Below are 18,877 nucleotides of genomic sequence, written 5' to 3'. Positions count from 1 at the left end.
ATAAATGTAAATGGATTAAATGATCCAATCAAAAGACATAGGGTAGCTGCATGGATAAGAAAGCAGGACCCATACATATGCTGTCTACAAGAGACACACCTTAGAACAAAAGATACACATAGATTGAAGGTAAAAGGATGGAAAAAAACATTTCATGCAATTGGAAATGAAAAAAAAGCAGGGGTAGCAATACTTATATCAGACAAATTGGACTTTAAAACAAAGGATATAGTAAGAAATAAAGACGGCCACTACATAATGATAAAGGGAGTAATCCAACAGGAAGATATAACTATTATAAATATCTATGGACCTAATATAGAAGCACCTAAATATATAAAGTAAACTTTGGTGGATTTAAAGGGCGAGATCAACAGCAATACTATAATAGTAGGGGATTTTAATACTCCACTAACATCACTAGATAGATCCTCAAGAAAGAAAATTAACAAAGAAACAGCAGACTTATTGGACACAATAGATCAACTCGATTTAATAGATAGCTTCAGAACCTTTCACCCTAAAGCAGCAGAATATACATTCTTTTCAAGTGCTCATGGTACATTCTCTAGGATAGACCACATGTTAGGGCACAAAAGTGCTCTCCACAAATTTAAGAAGATTGAAATCATATCAAGAACTTTCTTCGATCACAACAGCATGAAACTAGAAATGAACCACAACAGAAAAGCTCAAAAATTTTCAAACATATGGAAACTAAATAGCAGATTGTTAAATAACAAAAGGATTAAAAATGAGATCAAAGAAGAAATAAAAAAATTCTGAGAAATGAATGACAATGAGCATACAACAACTCAAAATTTATGGGACACAGCAAAAGCAGTACTGAGAGGGAAGTTCATAGCACTACAGGCACACTTTAAGAAGCTAGAAAAGCTCAAATAAACAACTTAACCCTGCATCTAAAAGAACTAGAAAAAGAACAGCAAGTAAAGCCCAAATGTAATAGAAGGAAGGAAATAATAAAGATCAGAGCAGAAATAAATGACATAGAGGCTAAAGAAACAATACAGAGGATCAATGAAACTAGGACCTGGTTCTTTGAAAAGGTAAACAAGATTGATGAACCTTTAACTAGACTCACCCAGAAAAAGAGAGAGAGGACTCAAATAAATAAAATTAGAAATGAGAGGGGAGAAATAACAACTGACACAACAGAAATACAAAATATTGTAAGAAAATACTATGAAGAACTGTAAGCCAAAAAACTAGACAACCTAGATGAAATGGACAAATTCCTTGAAACATGCAGTCTTCCAAAAATCAATCTGGAAGAATCAGAAAACCTAAACAGACTGATTACACCAAATGAGATCAAAACAGTTATCAAAAAACTCCCAACAAAGAAAAGTCCGGGCTATGATGGCTTCATAACTGAATTCTAATAAATATTCAAAGAAGAACTAACTCTTATCCTTCTCAAACTATTTCAAAAAATTCAAGAGGAAGGAAGACTTCCAAGCTCCTTTTATGAGGCAAGGATAATTCTGATTCCAAAACCAGGCAAAGACAACACAAAGAAAGAAAATTATAGGCCAATATCTCTGATGAATATAGATGCTAAAATCCTCAACAAAATATTAGCAAACCGGATCCAACAATATATGGAAAAAATCATACACCATGATCAAGTGGGATTTATTCTGGGGAGGCAAGGCTGGTACAATATTCATAAATCAATCAATGTGATTCATCACATAAACATAAAGAAGAAGAAAAACCATATGATAATTTCAATAGATGCAGAAAAAGCATTTGATAAAATTCAGCATTCTTTTATGATCAAAACTCTAAGCAAAGTGGGAATATAGGGAACATACTTCAACATGATAAAAGCCATCTATGAGAAACCCACAGCCAACATCATACTCAATGGGAAAAAATTAAAAACAATGCCCTTAAGATCAGAAATAAGGCAGAGGTGCCACCTTTCACCACTCTTATTTAACATAGTCCAGGGAGTCCTAGCCACAGCAATCAGACAAGAAGAAGAAATAAAAGGCATTCAATTTGGAAAAGAAGAAGTAAAAACTATCATTATTTGCAGATGATATGATATTGTATATTGAAAACCCTAAAGTCTCAGTCAAAAAACTACTGGACCTGATAAATAAATTCAGCAAAGTGGCAGGATATAAAATCAATACTCAGAAATCAGAGGCATTTTTATACGCCAACAATAAACAGTCAGAAAGAGAAATTAAGGAAACAATCCCCTTCACAATTACAACCAACAAAATAAAGTACCTAGGAGTAACCTTAACCAAGGAGACTAAAGACTTGTACTCGGAAAATTACAAAGCATTTATAAAAGACATCAAGGAAGATACAAACAATTGGAAGCATATACCGTGCTCATGGTTAGGAAGAATAAACATCATTAAAATGTCTATATTACCCAAAGCAATCTATAAATTCAATGCAATACCAATTAAAATACCAATGACATACTTCAAAGATATAGATCACATATTCCAAAAATTTATATGGAACCAAAAAAGAACACGAATAGCCTCAGCAATCTTAAAAAAGAAGAATAAAGTGGGAGGTATCACACTTCCTGATATCAAGTTATACTACAAGGCCATTGTCCTCAATACAGCCTGGTACTGGCATAAGAACAGGGATATAGATCAATGGAACAGAACAGAGAACCCAGAAATAAACCCACAGTTCTATGGACAACTGATATTTGACAAAGGAGGTAAGGAAATACAATGGAGTAAAGACAGCCTCTTTAACAAATGGTGTTGGGAAAATTGGACAGCTACCTGCAAAAAAATGAAACTAGAATCACCAGCTTACACCACTCACAAAAATAAACTCAAAATGGATAAAAGACTTAAATGTAAGCCTTATAACTATAGGCATATTAGAAGAAAACATAGGCATTAAGTTCTCTGACATCTCTCGGAGCAATATAGTTGCTGATTTATCTCCACGGGGAAGTGAAATAAAAGACAGGATAAATAAATGGGACTATATCAAACTAAAAAGCTTTTGCACAGCTAAAGACAACAAGAACAGAATAAAAATACAAACTACACAATGGGAGAACATATTTGACAATACGTCTGATAAGGGGTTAATAACCAAAATTTATAAAAAACTTATAAAACTTAATAACAGGAAGACAAACAATCCAATCCAAAAATGGGCAAAAGAAATGAATAGACACTTCTCCAAAGAGGATATACAGATGGCCAAAAGGCATATGAAAAAATGCTCAACATCACTCATCATTAGAGAAATGCAAATGAAAACCACATTGAGATATCACGTCACACCAGTCAGAATGGCGCTCATCAACAAAACAACACAGAATAAGTGCTGGCGAGGATGTGGAGAAAAGGGAACCCTCCTGCTCTGCTGGTGGGAATGCCAACTTGTGCAGCCACTGTTGAAAACAGTATGGAGATTCCTCAAAAAGCTGAAAATCGAACTGCCTTTTGACCCAGCTATCCCACTGTTAGGAATATATCCCAAGAACACCATAGCACTGTATGAAAAGAAGAAATGCTCCCCCATGTTTATGACAGCATTGTACACAATAGCGAAGATCTGGAAACAGCCCAAGTGTATGTCAGAGGACGAGTGGATAAAAAAGCTTTGGTACATATATACTATGGAATATTACTCAGCCATAAGAAATGATGATATCGGATCATTTACAGTAACATGGATGGACCTTGATAACATTATGCGGAGGAAAATAAGTAATCAGAAAAAAACTAAGAACTATATGAATTCATAGATAGATGGGACATAAAAATGAGACTCAGAGACATGAACAAGAATGTGATGGCAACAGGGGTGGGGGGTGGGGGAAGGGGGTATGAGGTGAAGAAGAAAGAGGGGTTGGGGGAGAGGAGGGGCACAAATAAAACCAGATAGAAGGGGACAGAAGACAATTTGACTTTGGGGAAGGGGTATACAGCACAATCTGATGTCAAAATAATCTGGAGATGTTTTCTCTCAACATATGTACCCTGATTTATCAATGTCACTGCATTAAATTTAATAAATAAATTAAAAAAATAATGATATTATATTTTCCATGAAACAGAGTTTGGATTTTTATAGAATTTTATTTCTATTTATACTTTATTGATTGTCTTAAAATAAATTATTTTTCTGAATACAATCCAACTTAGCTCTTAAGTCTTAGTCTAGCATTGAATTTCCTTTTTGTTTCTTGAATCTTCTAGTACAGATTTCTTATTTTTCTCTTTTTGTTCTCTTCTATCTTCTTACATTGACTGTTATAATAGTTCTCTTTGTCACTACATGATAGCCAGTGCAAAACTGTGTCCACAATTCTAACCCCCCTTTTGTCACATTTTACTTTTGTGTCTTCCCTGTCTTTGATTTTTTTTGTTTGTTTTTTTTCCCTTTTCATGCACCTCAAATTTTTTTTTCTTTTTACTCCTGGCATTATGTTTTTGTGTTCTTCACTAGCAATATTTCTAGTGTCAGTCCACAGTTCTTCTGGTTCTTGGTCAATTAAGTTTAACAATGCAAATCTGTTTATATGTTGACTTTAGATCCACCAGGAATGCTATTTACATTGCAGTTTGGCACTACAACTCTTGAGTGCTCTCCTGCAGCTTTACTACAATGTTTGATATTTAGTTAGTGGTAAGTACCACAATCTGCCTCTGGTTCAGTTTTGGTAGACAGAATACAGCTTCTCCATTTTCTGCTTCCAATTATGTCACCTATTTGATTTCTATATTGGCCATCTGATGATATATTTATGTTCAATTGTTTGAAGCATGTATTTGTGATAGACAAGTTGTTGACTTCACAGAAATTTATGAGCTAATCTCCTGCTTCATCTCTGGCCCCTAGTCCAGAATTTCTGATGACATTTGATTCTGCTTTATTTTCTACTTTTGCATTTCAGTCATCTATAATCATGAGCATATCTTGTTTGGGTATGTGATCGATCAATTTATTCTTTGATACTGTGTAAAAGTTTTTAATTTCACTTCTTCTGCCTTTGTAATTAGAGCATAGACTTGAATGATAGTTATGTTAATAGGTTTTTCCAGAAGTCTGATTGATAATATTCCATCAGACCTTATACTATAGCTCCTAACTGTCTACTACATTTTGCCTTAATATTAAAACCACTCCCTGACTTCTAAGTTTGTCATTTTCAGCGTAGAACACTTTATAGTTGCCTAACTGAAATGTCCCCTTCCATTTCACTTTATTTTACTAACACCAAACACTGCAATGTTTATTAATTTTCTAATTTTTTGGATTGCAGACCCATTTTTTATTTATTATTTATTCTAGTTTTATTGAAGAATAATGAACAAATAAAATTGTATGTATTTAAAGTATAGAACATGGTGAACATATACATACATATATATGTATATATATATATAATTACCACAATCAAGTTAATTAACACATTTATCAACCCACATAGTTGGGTCTTTGTGTGTGTGTGTTTGTGTGTATGTGTGTGTGTGTGTGTGTGTGTGTGTGTGGTGAGAATAAATGAAATCTACTTTCAGTAAATTTCAACTCTACAATACTATATTATTAATTATAGTCACAATCTGAGATTAGATCTTCATAATTTACTCATAACTCGAAGTTTGCATCATTTAACCCACACCTCCCCATTTTCTCCACCCTCATGCTCCAGCAACCATCATTCTACTCTGGTTCTATGAAGTCAGCTTTTTTCACTTGTTTGTCTTAGATTCCATCTAAAAATGATACCATGCAGTATTTGTTTCTCTCCATCTGGCTTATTCCACTTAGCTTATTGCCCTCCACGTTCATCCGCATTGTCACAGATCAGTACTCTTTTTTCTTTTAATATATATGTATTTTTTGTGACAGAGACAAAGAGAGAGACACAGAGAGAAGTAGATAGGGACACAGGCAGGAAGGGAAAAAGATGAGAAGCATCAATTCTTTATTGCAGCACCTTAGTTGTTCATTGGTTGCTTTCTCATATGTGCCTAGACTGAGGGATGGTGGTTACAGCAGAGTGAGTGACCTTTTGCTCAAGCCAGCAACATTAGGCTCAAACCAACAATCTTGGGCTTCAGCCAACAACCTTGGGTCTTAAGCCAGTGATCATGGGTATGACCCCATGCTCAAGCTGGCAACCTAGGGCTGAAAACAGCATCCTTGGGGTTTAAGCCAGCAACCTTTGGGCATAAGCCAGCAGCCATGGAGTCATGTCTATGATCCCATACTTAAGCCAATGACCTCACACTCATGCAGGAGACCTCAGGGTTTTGATCCTAGGTCCCCTGGGTCCCAGTCTGATGCTATATCCACTGTGCCATCACCCAGTCAGATATCAGTACTTCTTTTAAATACACATTGTAAGACCTTAAATAAGTCAGTTCAGCTTTCTGAACATTGCAAATCAGATTTTAAGAATGTTATACTATGTTATCCCAAAGTATGTTTCATAGAACACTAAATGTGTGCATTTATCCATGGAATAAATAAAAAGATATCTGTAGTCAAATAAGTTGGGAAACTTATTTCTCTGTTAGGACATCACAATACTCTTTACCATATTAAAGCTTGATAAGTATCAAGTAAAATACTTCTTTAACTTAGTCATTCCTCATTTCTGACACTTATTAACACAGTTTTCTTTTTTCCTCCCTCCCTTTTAGCACTACAATATTTAGATGATCTATTTCTTACTTTACAAGATGACATTTTCAGATGACTTTGATTCATTTTTCTTACTTTGTATATTCCTATTATGTGTGTTGTGCGTGCGTACTTTCACTTTTGTGCTTGTTAGCCACTAAACATCCAGCTTGGGTTTAGTTGTTTCATTAGAAACAATACTATTTGTACTTGTTCTCTACTTTTCCCCAGTAATTATTTGGGAGCTTTCTGACCCGAGAGTCTCATCTTTCAGCACTAGCTCATATTTTGTTTTGTGCTGTCTCAACATAGGATATTCAAAGCAAAACAAAAAAAACAAAAGTAATAAAAACAAGAAAAAATGTATCACTGGCTTACCACTAGCTTTCACCGCACAGTGTGGGGCTCCAAAACACATGTTCCGGTCCTTGGTGTTGCAATTACCAAACACCTACAAGATGTATTTGCATGGGTCATGAATAGTTTATCTTTGCATCAACACATTCATAATTACATGCTTTCTTCTAGTAGGTTCTGTTACCTCTTTATATCTATCTGCCTTTAGGTTCACCTCTTTTCATCTGAGTGTGCTATATTTTCATGTTACATTAAAATTTTTGCTCTGTGTTGTTTATTTGTTTTATTAAGGGCAAAAAACTGAGGTCCTCTATAATTGATTTCTTAAAATAAATCATATTTGGCTTTGTTTTTGTTCTATATACAGTATTTTTTTTTGTGACAGAGAGAGGGACAGATAGAAACAGATAGGCAGGAAGGGAGATGAGAAGCATCAATTCTTCATTGCAGCTCCTTAGTCCCCTTAGTTGTTTATTGATTGCTTTCTCGTATATGCCCTGACCAGGGGGCTACAGCAGAGTGAGTGACCCCTTGCTCCAGCCAGCGACCTTGGGCTTTAAGCCAGCGGCCATGGGGTCATGTCTATGATCCCACACTCAAGCCAGTGACCCTATGCTCAAGCCGGATGAGCCCGCACTCAAGGTAGTAACGTTGGGGTTTTGAACCTGTGTACTCTACATCCCAGTCCAACACTCTATCCACTGTACCATTGCCTGGTCAGGCTACAGTATGTTCTTTCTTTGTATTTTTAGTGCTACATTCTAGTCATGGTTGTTTTAATATTTTTAATATATTTCATCTTAATTTTTGTTGTTTTTTATTTGTTTGATTTTTAGTTAAACCTTACAAAAGAATCTCTTATTCAAGGCTTTTATTTGAATCCAAATTGGGCATGATGATTGTCTTTGTCTTGATCTTATGATCTTCTCAGCTGCTAAGCTATTTTGTTTGTGATTTTAATTGTCAATACATTTGATCTGAGGAAAAATAAGTTTGATTTTGTGGATAATACCATTAGTGAATTAACTGCCTACAATTTATTTGGCAAAAGATTTATATATTACAGATGAAGTTGAGCTCAAGATTTTACCTTCTTGTCCTTAAATATACTACAAAACAGAGAGCTTCTTGCCAGGTTTGTCTAGCTTTCTCTTTTTTATAATTCTTTTTGTCATTTTATAGACTAAGAATAGTGGCAGAAATTCCTGTGCTCAAGGAATTTCAGAAAATAATAGGTTGAGTCTCAGCGCAGTGCCTGGAATATCCTCAGTTTTTAATAAATGATAGCAATTATTATTTGTATTAATTTATTGATCAAGTTTATTTTATACTTGATTATATTCCAGTCCCAGACTAAGTTATTGCTTTACATTGCATTTCTGATTACATAATTTCTAAAATCTTTCGGTTGTCATTCTAGCGCTAAGGTTTTTTTATTTGCTTTTACTCAAAATTACTTTTCCTTAGCATTTTGGTTGTTATATTTTTGGTTTCTGATTCTACTAACCATATTCACTCATTCATTCATTCTCTATGTCCTGATTTCTCTATTCATCCAGGTGTTCTCCAGCAGGCTAGGATATAGTGCCCTGACTTTCATCACCAAATCCTCCACTCTATTTTGCTCCCTTATCTCATATTTTCAGTCTTCAGAAGTCCTCTGCACCTTTCATAATATCAACAACTTGCATCATACATTTTAACCACATATAAATCATGTTATCTTGTTTGATGGCTTCCTGCAAATAAGATAGAAACAGTGCAGTATGTATTGACAAGAGCTCACTTCTTTACCTGCAGGCTCTTCAATGTGTCAGAGAGTTTGGAGCTGGAAGACATCATAGAAACCAGAATTGTCACTTTTGCAAATCTCTTGGAAATAGTAGGTCATTGACTCACTCTTACAAAGTGACTTATACAAAGACTATCTAGTTTGTACACATTTTTGGAATTTTCTGTTATATTTTACACACTCAAAGTTTAGTTTTCTAAATATCTAGCCACTATCCTTGAAAGCTTCCCAGGTCACAAGAATTTTGGAAAGAATGCCAACTTAAACAGATTTCTTTTAAAGTGTGGTTGACTGGTTTTTCATCTGGTGAAGAATCAGCATGAACATTGTGGTTTTGAGACTCCTTGTTTGAGTTACCTGAAGACTATATTTCTCTTCTGTGCTTGAGTGGAGTGTGTCTAGTTCTTTCTATGTTACACAAATAGAGCTGACTGAAATGTATTTCATATAAAAGCAAATGTTAATAATTTCCAAACAGCTTACATGGCTAGAGTTTAAGTTATTATCAATCATAAAAGTATGCTTATTAAAGTTACCATAAGAAGTCTATGCTTGCAAGTGTATAGAAATATACATTTGTATATTCCATAGAAATTTCCCACTTATGCTTCTTACCTTGTGCTTGGAGATAAATCTGGTCACCTATGAAAATGACTCATCATTGCTTAAGTTATTCTTTGTAATTGTGTGATTTTTAATAAATTACACTTTATTATTTTCTATTTCTGTACTTTTATATACTTTACCCAATAATAATTATGTATTGATTTTATTTCTTATTTCTTTAACTGTCTAGGTAATATTGTTCTAAATTTTCAAACTCAATATTTTGACACAAAAATGAGTGATATGCAGCAATCACTTTAAAATTATTCGTAGTTATCACAATACTTCTAACACTTCATCTACAATTGGGTTCTTAAAATGATTCTAAAAGAGATATGATTTGAAAGAAGTATTTTTTTAAATTATCCTATTCAACACAATTGCATAGCAAGCACCTCTAAAGAGATTTATAAATGTTTCGATCTTTTCTTCTTTAATAAAGGTCTTTATGACAAGTGCAAATTTTCCTTTTTGTTCTGTGAGAAGTACCAGTCAGACATGAATTTGAATGACATCTTTTTTAAGAAAGAACAAAGGAAATCAGCAGCTCAAATAATCATAAAATCCAAACTTGTTATGATCACAATGATTGCCTAAGCTTAAAAAAAACACACCAAAAAACGGGCCATTAAAGGAACAATGTAAATAATTGCATAGACTCTGAGATAATTAGTTAGCAAGGTAGAATAATTATTTTGTCAAAAAATATTTTTAGATATCTAAAAAGGAGCTCTCTAATGTCAATCCTAATAATTAAGATTATAACCTCTAACATTACTATGCCTAGAATAATGACAATTAAAAGTAATATTCTGTATTTTTCCATGAAAAATGCTTATAGAGAAAATATTAAAGTTGTTCTCTTTGTCTTTTGATCTTCAGTTTACTATAAAATATTCTCTTAGCAGCTATATTTTATCAAAATGGACATATCACATCTTTAAATCCTAAGCATTCCTGCTAAAATGAGAAACATTTTTTTTTTATGAGCCACTTCCATCAGCATTGCTATCGTTAGTATAATAGATTATATTACTGATTCTGGGGAACACATTTTTTTTTTCTTTTTCTGTTTCATGAGGTTTTAGAACTGTTTCTATATTTTTCTGCATTGCTAATTCCAAATTTGAAATCCGTTTTTTGGTGCATGCTCTAGATTTTATGCAATTTAAATTTCTTTTTGTTATAGTTAATGGCATGCATTGGTTTTTAAATTGGAGTTAAAGAGAAACAACTCTTGGATTGAACATAACCACAAGGCAATTAATGTTTATAAACACCATTTTTACATAATTGTAGTTGTTTTTAATTTTAAAAAATTATTATTTGATAAAAACGCCCTCTTATTTTGTTTTAAGATTGAATCATGGCTTCTTCAAGTAGGCATAAATGTAAGAATAATCTTGACACCTTCTGTTATATATGTGGCTGTTATGTACTTCAATGTCAAAGGCACAATATTTCATCATTTGTGACATGTGCATATATTGCTTATTTTCAAGTTCCACTTGGCGATCAAGAGAAGAATTGGACTTCTCATATTGTGTGTCATAATTGTGAGTAAATGCTTCATGACAGGATAAAAGGAAAATGCAAAGGAATATTTTTTGGTATTCCCATGGTTTGGCTTGAATTTAAGAACCACAGAAGTGATTGTTATTTCTATCTGATCTACACAAACAGCATCAGCAAGAAAAAAATGGCATATGACTACATAGCCTAATATTCCTTCAGCAATATGACTTATCCCACATTCTGAGACACTCTCAGTTCCAGTTTTAAATGGTTTTATTTATTCTAAGGACAAAGAAAGTGAACATGGTGATCAAGTATATTTTGATAAGATGCATGAGGAAATTATTGTAGAATCTGAAGGGTCTTCTTCTGATGCCAAGCAGTCATTAACCCCTCAGCAGTTTAGACAACCGAATTGAATGACTTAGTGAAAGATTTGGGCCTATCAAAGAAAGCAGCTGAGTTACTAGCCTCCAGGCTTCAAGAAAAGAATGTACTTCACTGGACAGCTAAAGCATCCCATTTCAGGAAGCATGAACAAATTTTTGTGGACTTTCCTTTTCTTTTCTTTTCTCAGTTTTTTTTTATTAAATTTAATGCAGTGACATTGATAAATCAGGGTACATATGTTGAGAGAAAATAACTAGATTATTTTGACATTTGATTGTGCTGTATACACCTCCCCCAAAGTTAAATTGTCTTCTGTCACCTTCTATCTGGTTTTCTTTGTGCCCCTCCCCTCCCCCAACCCCTCTATCCTTCTTCACCCCATCCCCCCTCCCCCCATCCCCCACCCCTATTGCCATCACATTCTTGTTCATGTCTCTGAGTCTCATTTTTATGTCCCTTCTATGTATGGATTCATCTTAGTTTTTTTTCTGATTTACTTATTTCACTCCTTATAATGTTGTCAAGGTCCATCCATGTTATTGTAAATGATCCGATGTCATCATTTCTTATGGCTGAGTAGTATTCCATAGTATATATGTACCAAAGCTTTTTAATCCACTCGTCCTCTGATGGACACTTGGGCTGTTTCCAGATGTTCGATATTGTGAACAATGCTGCCACAAACATGGGGGTGCATTTCTCCTTTTGGAGCCGTTCTATGGTGTCCTTGGGGTATATTCCTAAAAGTGGGATAGCTGGGTCAAAAGGCAGTTCGATTTTCAGCTTTTTGAGGAATCTCCATACTGTTTTCCACAGTGGCTGCACCAGTCTGCATTCCCACCAGCAGTGCAGGAGGGTTCCCTTTTCTCCACATCCTCGCCAGCACTTATTCTGTGTTGTTTTGTTGATAAGCACCATTCTGCCTGGTGTGAGGTGATATCTCATTGTGGTTTTCATTTGCATTTCTCTAATGATGAGTGATGTTGAGCATTTTTTCATATGCCTATTGGCCATCTGTATGTCCTCTTTGGAGAAGTGTCTATTCATCTCATTTGCCCATTTTTGGATTGGGTTGTTTGTCTTCCTGGTGTTGAGTTTTACAAGTTTTTTATAAATTTTGGTTATTAACCCCTTATCAGACATATTGTCAAATATGTTCTCCCATTGTGTAGTTTGTATTTTTTTCTTTTCTTGTCTTTAGCTGTGCAAAAGCTTTTTAGTTTTATATAGTCCCATTTGTTTATCCTGTCTTTTATTTCACTTCCCCGTGGAGATAAATCAGCAAATATATTGCTCCGAGAGATGTCCGAGAGCTTACTGCCTATGTTTTCTTCTAAGATGCTTATGGTTTCATGGCCTACATGTAAGTCTTTTATCCATTTTGAGTTTATTTTTGTGAGTGGTGTAAACTGGTGATCTAGTTTCATTTTTTTGCAGGTAGCTGTCCAATTTTCCCAACACCATTTGTTAAAGAGGCTGTCTTTACTCCATTGTATTTCCTTACCTCCTTTGTCAAATATCAGTTGTCCATAGAACTGTGGGTTTATTTCTGGGTTCTCTGTTCTGTTCCATTGATCTATATGCCTGTTCTTTTGCCAGTACCAGACTGTTTTGAGTACAACGGCGTTGTAGTATAGCTTGATATCAGAAAGTGTGCTACCTCCCACTTTATTCTTCTTTTTTAAGATTGCTGAGGCTATTCGTGTTCTCTTTTGGTTCCATATAAATTTTTGAAATATGTGTTCTATATCTTTGAAGTATGTCATTGGTATTTTAATTGGTATTGCATTGAATTTATAGATTGCTTTGGATAATATAGATATTTTAATGATGTTTATTCTTCCTAACCATGAGCACGGTATATGCTTCCAATTGTTTGTATCTTCCTTCATGTCTTTTATCAATGCTTTGTAATTTTCCGAGTACAAGTCTTTAGTCTCCTTGGTTAAGGTTACTCCTAGGTACTTTATTTTGTTGGTTGTAATTGTGAAGGGGATTGTTTCCTTAATTTCTCTTTCTGACTGTTCATTGTTGGTGTATAAAAATGCCTCTGATTTCTGAGTATTGATTTTATATCCTGCCACTTTGCTGAATTCATTTATCAGATCCAGTAGCTTTTTGACTGAGACTTTAGGGTTTTCTATATACAATATCATATCATCTGCAAATAATGATAGTTTTGCTTCTTCTTTTCCAACTTGAATGCCTTTTATTTCTTCTTCTTGTCTGATTGCTGTTGCTAGGACTTCCAGGACCATTTTAAATAAGAGTGGTGAAAGGGGGCACCCCTGCCTTGTACCTGATCTTAAGGGGATTGCTTTTCATTTTTGCCCATTGAGTATGATGTTGGCTGTGGGTTTCACATAGATGGCTTTATCCTGTTGAAGTATGTTCCCTGTATTCCCACTTTGCTGAGAGTTTTGATCATGAATGGGTGCTGGATTTTATCAAATGCTTTTTCTGCATCTATTGAAACTATCATATGGTTTTTCTCCTTCTTTTTGTTTATGTGATGAATCACATTGATTGATTTACAAATATTGTACGAGTCTTGCCTCCCCAGAATAAATCCCACTTGATCATGGTGTATGATTTTTTTCATATATTGTTGGATCTGGTTTGCTAATATTTTGTTGAGGATTTTAGCATCTATATTCATCAGAGATATTGGCCTATAATTTTCTTTCTTTGTGTTGTCTTTGCTTGGTTTTGGAATCAGAATTATCCTTGCCTCATAAAAGGAGCTTGGAAATCTTCCTTCCTCTTGAAATTTTGAAATAGTTTGAGAAGGATAGGAGTTAGTTCTTTGAATATTTGGTAGAATTCCATTGTGAAGCCATCGGGCCCCGGACTTTTCTTTGTTGGGAGTTTTTTGATAACTGTTTCGATCTCATTTGGTGTAATCGGTCTGTTTAGGTTTTCTGATTCTTCCAGATTGATTTTTGGAAGATTGCATGTTTCAAGGAATTTGTCCATTTCATTTAGGTTGTCTAGATTTTTGGCATACAGTTCTTTATAGTATTTTCTTACAATATTTTGTATTTCTGTTGTGTCAGTTGTTATTTCTCCTCTCTCATTTCTAATTTTATTTATTTGAGTCCTCTCTCTCTTTTTCTTGGTGAATCTACTTAAAGGTTCATCAATCTTGTTTACCTTTTCAAAGAATCAGCTTCTAGTTTCATTGATCCTCTGTATTGTTTCTTTAGCCTCTATGTCATTTATTTTTGCTCTGATCTTTATTATTTCCTTCCTTCTACTACATTTGGGCTTTACTTGGTGTTCTTTTTCTAGTTCTTTTAGATGCAGGGTTAAGTTGTTTATTTGAGCTTTTTCTAGCTTCTGAAAGTGTGCCTGTTGTGCTATGAACTTGCCTCTCAGCACTGCTTTCGCTGTATCCCATAAATTTTGAGTTGTATGCTCATTGTCATTCGTTTCTAGGAATTTTTTTATTTCTTCTTTGATCTCATTCTTAATCCATTCATTATTTAACACCCTGCTATTTAGTTTCCATGTGTTTGAGAATGTTTGAGCTTTTCTGCTGTGATTCATTTCTAGTTTCATGCCGTTGTGATCGGAGAAAGTGCTTGATAGTATTTCAGTCTTCTTAAATTTGTTGAGAGCACTTTTGTGCCCTAACATGTGGTCTATCCTAGAGAATGTACCATGAACACTTGAAAAGAATGTATATTCTGGTGCTTTAGGGTGAAAGGTTCTGAAGATATCTATTAAATCGAGTTGATCTAGTGTTTCCAATGAGTCTGCTGTTTCTTTGTTAATTTTCTTTCTTGAGGATCTATCTAGTGATGTTAGTGGGGTATTGAAATCCCCTACTATCATAGTATTGCTGTTGATCTCACCCTTTAAATCCATCAAAGTTTGCTTTATATATTTGGGTGCTCCTATATTAGGTGCATAGATATTTATAATAGTTATGTCTTCCTGTTGGATTACTCCCTTTATCATTATGTAGTGGCCTTCTTTATCTCTTACTATATCTTTTGTTTTAAAGTCCAATTTGTCTGATATAAGTATTGCTACCCCTGCTTTTTTCTCATTTTCGTTTGTATGAAATGTTTTTTTCCATCCTTTTACCTTCAATCTATATGTGTCTTTTGTTCTAAGGTGTGTCTCTTGTATCCAACATATGTATGGATCCTGTTTTCTTATCCATGCAGCTACCCTATGTCTTTTGATTGGATCATTTAATCCATTTACATTTAAGGTTATTATTGATATGTAGTTGTTTATTGTCATTTTATTCTTTAAAGCTGTATTTCTTTTTTGCTATATTCTTTTCCCACTTTATCATTTACAACAGGCCCCTTAACATTTCCTGCAGCATTGGTTTGGTTGTAATGAATTCCTTGAGTTGTTTTTTGTCTGGGAAGCTTTTTATTTCTCCTTTGATTTTAAACTATAGCCTTGCTGGATAAAGTAGTCTTGGTTGTAGGTTCTTGTTCTGCATTACTTTGAATATTTCTTGCCATTCCCTTCTGGCCTCAAGTGTTTCTGTTGAGAAGTCGGATGTCATCCTTATGGGGGCTTCTTTGTAGGTAATAACTTTTTTTTCTCTTGCAGCTTTTAATATTTTCTCTTTATCGCTTAGCTTTGGTATTTTAATTATGATGTGTCTTGGTGTAGGTTTCTTTGGGTTTCTCTTTAATGGAGTCCTCTGTGCTTCTTGGACTTGTGAGAGTTTCTCTTGCATTAATTTAGGAAAATTTTCAGCTATGATATGATTGAACAACATCTCTATCCCTTGTTCCTTTTCTTCTTTTTCAGGAATCCCTATGATGTGAATGTTATTTCTCTTCATGTTGTCGCAGAGCTCTCTAAGAGATTTCTCTGACTTTTTGAGTCTCTTTTCTCTTTTCTTCTCTGCTTTCATGCCTTCATTCCAGTTTTCCTCTACCTCGCTGATTCGGTCCTCTGCTCTATCTATCCTGTTTTTAATTCCTTCCATTGTGGTCTTTATTTCTGATATTGTATTTGTCATCTCCAACTGATTCACTTTTATACTTGTGATTTCTTTATTTAGTTGTTCATAGTGACCATCCATTGTTGTTCTAAGATCCCTAAGCATCCTTACAATCATTATTTTGAACTCCGCATCTGGAAGTTTGATTATTTCCATATAACTCAGTTCATCTCCTGAAGGTTTCATTTGGATTGTACCTTTTTGTCTTCTCATTTTTGGTGTTTTGTTTGTAGAGTTGTTTGAGTCTAGGCTTGGTGTTATCTGCCTCCAGTTTTCAGTTGTGTTGTTTCTAGGTCTTCTTGGGTTGGTATCAGCTATTATTTGTAATCCACTTTTGGATTTGGGCAGCTTTGAAGTCTTGATTTGTTTGTTTTCTTAATAGGTGATAGTCTTGTTAACTGATCTCAGCAGGGGGCTTCCTTGAAACTGTATCCAGGAATGCTGTGGGTGTAACCTGAGACTCTGAAGGTCTCTTCCACCAACTAATCTCACTTGGGGCAGGGTTTTTTCTCAGCTTCAGTAGGGGGAGGTGTATCTCAGATCTCCATGGAGACCTGAGTTACTGCCCCTCCTCCCCACTTCTTGTTTTCAGCTGTGTCTGGTTTCGCTGATTGGAGCTGGATTGATGTCCAGAGATCTCTGATCCGGAAGCACTTCTGCTCTGTTTTGTGAAAGGTTCAGTCCCTCCCCCAGCTATGGCCACCTCCAGCATGAATGAGTCAGCTTTTTTAGTTCATTTCCTGCATTCCTTAGCCCCTCACATTCTGTCCTTCTCCCTGTCCTTTCCACTTGGGAGATAAGCTGGTCTTTTCAACACACCTCACTCCCTGGTCGCCAGGTAAGTGGCTGTGAGCAGTAGTTTCTGCTCTTTTTCCTATGTGAGATCCTCTCTGGGCTCTCAGCCTCACCCCCCTCCTTCCGTTCCTGTAAGCAGAGGAGATTCAGGCACTCCTTACCAGGATTATTGTGGCTTCCTTTTTGCTCCTTGCTTTTTGAGAGCTGTTCTTGCAGTTCAGAGTTGGTTTTTCATGCTGATTTTTTCTAAATTGATTTGTATTCCAGTTTGTTGGTGAGAGCTGGGCGTCTGGGCGTCTGCCTACCCTGCTGCCATTTGGACCAATTGTGGACTTTTCTTTATGAGGACAAACACTTTGTTTACTGTCATGATATCAGTAGTCTTCTCAGCCAGCTAGGTATTACCACTTAAAGTCCAACAGAATGGTGACTATTTCTTGACAGTTCTAAATGGAGTCTGAAATGTGTTCTCTTACACAATGGTAATGTTTATGCAGTGGTTCCAATTGGTTATTTAACTTATCTGCAAGAAGATTAAAATGACATAAAAACTGTCCTCAACTTTCTGAAGTATGAGGAGCATAACTAGATCATTTGCGTGGATCTTAAAATGGTAAATTTCCTGCTAGGACATCAGAGAGGTTTCACAAAGTATCCTTGTTTTCTGTGTTTTGGGGACAGCCAAGCTCGGGAGAAACACTGGACACAGAGGAAGTGGCCGAAACATGAAGCTCTGGAAGTAGCAATGCAAAATATTCTGAAAGAACCTGTAGTTAATCAAGACAGGATCATTTTTCCCCCACTTCACATAAAACTTGGCTTAATGAAGCAGTTTGTTCAGGCCTTGAATACAGAATGTGAATGCTTTCAATATATTATTTCTGCTTTTCAAGACTTGTCTTTTGAGAAGATAAAAGAAGGTATATTCAAGGGACCTCAAATTCAAACCCTCATAAGTGATCAAGAATATGCCAGGAAGATAAATAAGGAGGAGAAAGCAAAATGGCAGTCTTTAGTGGCAGTTACAAAGAACTTCCTTGGCAAAAAAAAAAAAAAAAAAAAAAAAAGCAGAAAACTATGAACTTCTGGTTCAAAGGATAATGTTGGTCTTCTGCAACATTGGATGTAACATGAGCATTAAGATTCACTTCCTACACTGAGCCTGGTAGGGAGCGCCAAGGAGCAGTGTATCTCCCCTGCTTACAGGAACAAAAGGGGTGTGGGGCTGAGAATACAGAAGAGCTCTCATTCCAAGGAAAAGAGCAGTAAATATCACTCACAGACACTTGCCTGGGGACCTGGGAACAAGGTGTGTTGAAAGGGCTGGCTTATCTTCCAAAAGGAAAGGGGGAAGAGAGAGACAGACAGTGGCTGGCAGAAGATTGCATGAAAGGACCTGAGAAGTGCTTACGCATCCAGTGCTGGAGGTGGCCATAGCTGGGGGAGGAGTTGATTCTTCCACATAACACAAGACTAAAGTGCTTCTGGATCGTACATCTCCAGACATCTTTCCAGCTCCAATCAGCACATCAAGACACAGCTGAAAACAAGAAGTGGAGAGGAGGGGCAGTAACTCAGGTCTCCATAGATATTTGCAATACACTTCCCCCTACTGAATCAAAGAAAGCACCCTGCCCCCATAGAGAGTAACTGGCATATCAGGCCTTCAGAGTTTCAGATTACACTAACTGTATTTCTGGATACAGTTTCAAATAAGCTCCCTGAAGAGATCAGTAAACAAGACTACAATTGAAAAGAAAACAAATCAAGACTTCAAAGTA

The sequence above is a fragment of the Saccopteryx leptura genome, chromosome 8 (genome assembly GCF_036850995.1).
Source record: "Saccopteryx leptura isolate mSacLep1 chromosome 8, mSacLep1_pri_phased_curated, whole genome shotgun sequence".
Lineage (NCBI taxonomy): Eukaryota > Metazoa > Chordata > Mammalia > Chiroptera > Emballonuridae > Saccopteryx > Saccopteryx leptura.
Note: the sequence above shows the minus strand (reverse complement) of the source record.